Source organism: Ceratotherium simum, chromosome 10 (genome assembly GCF_057802395.1).
Source record: "Ceratotherium simum simum isolate JZ-2026a chromosome 10, ASM5780239v1, whole genome shotgun sequence".
In the NCBI taxonomy this organism is placed as follows: Eukaryota; Metazoa; Chordata; class Mammalia; order Perissodactyla; family Rhinocerotidae; genus Ceratotherium; species Ceratotherium simum.
In genome coordinates, this window is record NC_141909.1 from 63,910,544 (window position 1) to 63,916,783 (window position 6,240).

Sequence of the window (6,240 nt, forward strand, 5' to 3'; positions counted from 1 at the left end):
TCAGCCTCCCTTGGAATTAAAAAGAGCAGAGCAAAGCCACTCTCTGTGGCCCACAGACTAGGGAAACTATTCCCTGGGTGGGGGAGTTTAGTTCCTGGAGACCCCAAGGAAACTTGCTGAAGGAAGACACACTGTTTCTCTAAGTGTAAACCACTAACTGTAGGCAACAGAATTATTTGGGAACATTCATAAAAAGGCATATTTCAGGGCTCCTCCCCAGACCTGCGGGTTCAGAATCTGGGCTGAGGGCTGTGATGGCTAAGAAATCTGCATTTTAACTATTCCAGGTGATTTTTATGAAGACTAAAGTTTGAGATTCACCACCAGTCTGTGGGGATGCTGTAACATTTACTGCTGTTCCTCCATCCATCCATCCATCCATCCGTCCATCCATCCATCCATCCAACAATTAAGTGTCTACTGAGCACCTCCTGGGTACCACGTCCTCGGCAGAGTGCTCTGGATACTCTGTGATGAGCAGGACAGACGTGTCATCCGCCTTTGGGAGGCTTGCTCTCTCCTACCCTCTTCAGATGTATAGTGAGCTTTACTGGAAAGATGTCATGAAGTATTCTTTAAAAATAGGCTACTTGGGGGCCGGCTCCGTGGCTTGGCGGTTAAGTGCGCGCGCTCTGATGCTGGCGGCCCGGGTTCGGATCCCGGGCACGCCCCAAGGCACCACTTCTCCGACCAACCCGGGGCCGAGTCCCACGTACAGCAACTAGAAGGATGTGAACCTATGACATACAACTATCTACTGGGGCTTTGGGGGGAAAAAAATGAATAAATAAAATCTTTAAAAATAGGCTACTTGGGGGGCCGGCCCCGTGGCTCAGCGGTTAAGTGTGCGCGCTCCGCTACTGGCGGCCCGGGTTGGGATCCCGGGCGCGCACTGACGCACCACCTCTCTGGCCATGCTGAGGCCGCGTCCCACATCCGGCAACTAGAAGGATGTGCAACTATGACATACAACTATCTACTGGGGCTTTGGGGGAAAGAAACACAGGAGGAGGATTGGCAGTAGATGTTAGCTCAGAGCCGGTCTTCCTCAGCAAAAAGAGGAGGATTAGCATGGATGTTAGCTCAGGGCTGATGTTCCTCACAAATAAATAAATAAATAAATACAAATAGGGTACTTGGATCAGATAAATACTGGGCTAACAACTGGCTCTGAAACTCTAAAATTTCCGACACCCATCAAAGACTTTTACCTGCCTAACCTGCTGTGAGTGCTGAGTAAACTAGTTGAATAGACTGGCCTCCTGTCCTCTAGGTACTTACAAATCGAGGCCTGCTTTGGTCTCTCGCCAGCACAAGGGTCAATCCGTGAATAACGCTGTGGAGTGTGTTTAAAGCTGCTGGAGCCAAGAGGCAGACTGGAAACACAGCCGATTTGATCCATAATGACCAAATAGCTGAGCTAAATGCATCCAGGTCTGAGGAAACTAACCCAATCCGCGAAGGGTCTGTTTTCCATTGGAAATGAAGCCTTTTAAAAATATATATTTATAGCTGTGGGAGAGAAGCAGCTCATCTTGTGAGATCTTTGAGGGAACTTCAGCTGGACCCATTTGTTCTAGATGAGATGAGCTTACCATACAGAGCTCTGTGGTCCAGGCTGGGCAGACACTGCCCTGCTCCCGGGCCAAGCCGGCTGCAGCTCCGGGGGAGAGAGCCTCTCTTCCAAACCCTGGCGAGGAGCAGCAGCCACAGCCTGAGCCGCCCTGGGGCCGAGTCAGACACTCCGTGATGATAACGCATTGACACTTCATTTGGGTGGCGTCCTCAGACTGAGCTCTGTTCCACACGAGGGAACGTTCCGGATCACTGGAAGTCACCGCCCCTGTGGCTGCCTGGATTTTTTCTATTTTGTTTGAAAACTGTCCCCCAAAATAGGACATAAATCTCTGTTGCAAAAAGAACCACATCCGACTCGATTTGACCTTTTCTGATGACTCAGGGTCATCGTTAGGAATATCCGTGATTGAGCCAAGTTGGTGTCCGGAGGGGTCTTCAGGGCTGTTGAGGTGGATCTCATTGTTGGCCCCTTTCTCCCTCCATCTCTCTCTCCCTCATTCCCTCACTCCTTCTCTTCTCTCTCTCACTCTTTATCATGGAAAATTTCAAACAGAAACAGAAGCAGGGAGAATAGAAAGTATAGTGAACCTTCATGTACTCATCACCCAGGTTGAATAATTATCATCTCACGGCCAAACTTGTTTCATATATACTCACCCGTAACACTGAATTAATTTGAAGAAAACTCCATGTAGCATATAAATTCACCTGTTTAAAAAAATACATATATGCTTATATAATTATATAGATAAGAATCCTTTTAAGTTTAAAAATATTTTTATTGACATATAATTTATACATATTCAGATCCTCAGAACTTGTGTACCATTCAGTTTGACAGCTGCATACCAAGATACGTAATGTTTTTATCATCCCATCCCTTTGTGCCCCTTCTCAGTCAGCTCCCTGCATTGAGAAGCAACCATTGATCTGATTTCTTTTGCTACTGGCTATTTTTGCCTGTTTTAGAATTTCATATAAATGGGACCATATACTGTACTTTTTTGCTCCTGGCTTCTTTTGCTCAGTGTATTATTTTTGAGATTCATCCATGTTGTTGCTGTATCAGTAGTTTGATCTCTTTTATTTTTGAGTAGTAGTCCATTGTGGAGCTATGCCAGTTGGTTGATCCATTCTTCCGTTGATGGTCATCTGGGCTGTTTCCAGTTTTTGACTAGTATGAATAAAGCTGCTATAAACATTCTTGCACAAAGATTTTTGTGGACATATATTTTTATTTCTCTTGAGTAAATACCTAGGAGTGGGATTGCAGGATCATAGGCATATTTAACTATTTAAGAAAATGCCAGTGGTTTTCCAAAGTGGTTGTCCCATTTTACACTCCCACCAGCAATGTATGAGAGTTATGGTTGTTCCACATCCTCTCCAAAACTTAGTATTTTTCATCTTTTTAATTTTAGCCATTCTAGTGTGTATAGTGGTATCTCATTATTATTTTAATTTGCGTTTCCCTAGTGATTAATTATGGCAAACCTTTTTTCATGTGCTTATTGGACATTTGTAAATGTACGTCTTTATTTGTGAAGTGTCTATTCAAGTATTTTATCTATGTTTTAACTGGATTGTTTGTCTTTTTATTATTGAGTTGTAGGAAGTCTTTATATATTCTGGATGCAAGATATAGGTGTTGTCCTATCTATGTGTCTGTCTATCTGTCCGTCAATCCAGATACAGCTATTGCACATATTTTCTCCCAATCTGCTACCTATTTTCTTGACAGTTTCTTTTGATGAATAGTACTTTTAAATTTTGATGAACTCCAGTTTATTAAGTTTTCCTTATATGGTTTGTGCTTTCTGTGCCTTCACCAAGAAATCTTTTACCTACCCCTGTATTCTCTTATGTTTTCTTCTAATCACTTTGTTGTTTATACATGAGATGAAGAACTAAAATAACAACAAAAACATAACCACAATACGGTTATCATGTATAAAGAATAAAAAATCCTTTATATTATCAAATACCCAGTCAGCTCAGTGTTTAAATTTTCTCAATTATTTTCTAATTTTTCCTTATAGTTTGTTTAGTCAAATTAGAGTCCAAATAACATTCATACATAGCAATATATTGCTATTTTTGATATATCTCTAAGAGTCTCTCTTGATCTGTGGTCCTCCCCTCTTTTTGTTTTTTTCTTTGCACTCTGTTGAGGAAATTGGGACATTTGTCTTGTAGAGTGTCCCACAGTTTGAATTGTGCAGATTGCATCGTCTTGATGTCATTTAGTATATTTCTCATCCCCTGTATATTCTGAAAACTAGTAGTTAAAAAAAACGAAAAAACAAAAAAAACTAGTAGTTAGATCTAGAGGCATGATCATATTTAATTTCAATTTTTATCAAGAATACTTCATAATATTCTGTGAAAACATAGAATGGGAAGTATATGATGTTCAATTGTCTCTCTTTTGTGTGATGTTAGCAGCCATTGATGATCATTGTTATCATTATTTCATTAGGGTTATAAAATGGTGATATTCTAATTCTATCATTTCTTCTAAATTCATTAGCTGAAAATTTCTATGAAGCATCTTCCCCGAAACAACTGTTTGGATACCCTATGGACTTTATCTTGAATAGTTCCAGGAATGCCAATGTTTTTAGAGTTATCAGTCTGCTTTATATCACTAGTTTTAAGTTTTCCCCACAATATTAGGCTGAAGTCGTTGCTTATTAATATTTAAAATACCAATGGTAATCATCACAATATGCTGAGCTCCTTTGGGGCAGGTTCTAACCTAAGCACTCAATGTATTTCACTCGTCAGATACTCTGAGGTGGAAATTGTTACTCATAGGTCCTCATGGCTTCCACTGTAAGATAATAGATTTATCTAATGATCTCTGAACTTCTGTGTGGGTTTCTTCCAGGCTGTTGTCTCCTTTTGTGGAAGGCTTTCCTCCTCCTTTAACATTTTAGGTTTGAAAAGATTTATATAATTAAATGCCTTTCCCTGTGTGAAAAAATATGAACTCAGGATAAACACTCATAGAATAGGATGTTGACTATTCCCATTAAAGTTGTAAAGAAGGCTCATGTCTACAGCATGAGTAATCCCAACTCTGGCTGCTTACTGATTCAAACCAGAAATTTAAACAGATCTTTTGCCCCTGAAAAAGGCTCCATTTCCTCCTTGGTAGAATGGGAAAAAATAACATTGGATCATGACTTGTCGCCAAAGAAGTGTTTCCCACTGTAGACCAACTGGAGACAGCTTGGGTAGATGGTGGGTAACTGTAACTGCTTACAAATAAATATAGGAGAACAACATCCCAGAAGACACACTCTCCCTGGTGAGAGTCCCCATTTTCCCTTCTTCATGGCATCGTGTCTTTTAAGAGGAAATGATCTAAGTGACTAGATGTTTGAAGGAAATTATTTAACAGAATACTTAAAATTGCCTTTGACTTGAAAGGAGAAAGTGTTTAAGATTTGAAAGGCTAACGAGTCTGTGCTACATAGCGTCGTTTTTGCAGGGGCACACACCATTCAGCTGATTCATAAGCAGAGAGGTTTGCATTCTCCTCCTTGATTGGAGGAGGGGGATTATTTCTTGTGTGTTAGGCTCCTTGTGCCTTCTTCTGCTTCCTAGCCCTTGATTCCATTCTGCAAAAATATCTTCCACATGCCCAGGAGTTTCTATCCCTTTGCACATTTAACTCAGTTCTAAGACGATCTATTTTCCCTCAAAAGCTTACCGAGCATCGCTGTTGGCCTTCCTGAAGATACAGATATGTTTGGTGAAAGTTGACCAGTCTCCATTGTTTTAAGTTGGGGATTATGGTTCACATAGAATGATTATACATCCCAGGGTAGCCTAAACTTATGCTTGTTGCCCTATTGTAGTTATTGATAGTATCCTCTTTCACTTTCAAAAGTGTCCTGGTTCGCATGATAAATCATGTAGTCACCCTACTTATACTCAATTATTTATACACGTTACATTTCTTCATGACCCAGGCATGAAATGTTGGAAGTAAGCTCCAGGGGAGAAGGAAGATAGAGTCAGTAGGTTGAGCAAAAGGCTTCTTGGCTCTTCCCAGATAAAATAATCATTGTATTTCATGACTATCCCCCTCTGATATGGCCAATGAGACAGAATACCACCCTACTCTTTTCCAGACTTGCTACTTTCGATAACTAGGAAACATTGTTTTCCATCTGAAGCCACTCCAAGTCAACCATGATGCAGCCCATTACAAACCATTTTAGCAAGAATATAGCAACCAACACGTCTCATGTTAGCCTATCCATGTGAATCTGAATTGTGGTCCTGCAGAATGAGGCCAGATGTTCATGGCTGGGTTTAATACTCCAGAAGCTTTTGTCCAGTGATTGAGAACCATGTTAAGAGTGAGTGATGGCTGAGGATGCAGTCCACTTCAGACAGGTATCTCAGTGTCTGTGTATGCTAATAGACCAGCATAGTCCAGAAGAGTAGAGTGGCAAGAGAAATTCAACTTGGTTTGAAACACAAACACACAAACAAAAACAACCTAAGATCTACTCATAAGAGTCCTATATAGAATTAGCCTGAGTCAGAAGTGGTGACTAAACACAGCTAAAACAACCAAGTATTTTGCCTAATAGAGGCTCTAGACTCAAATAAGGAGAAGCAGATAAAGAGTTGAGTTCCTAAGTG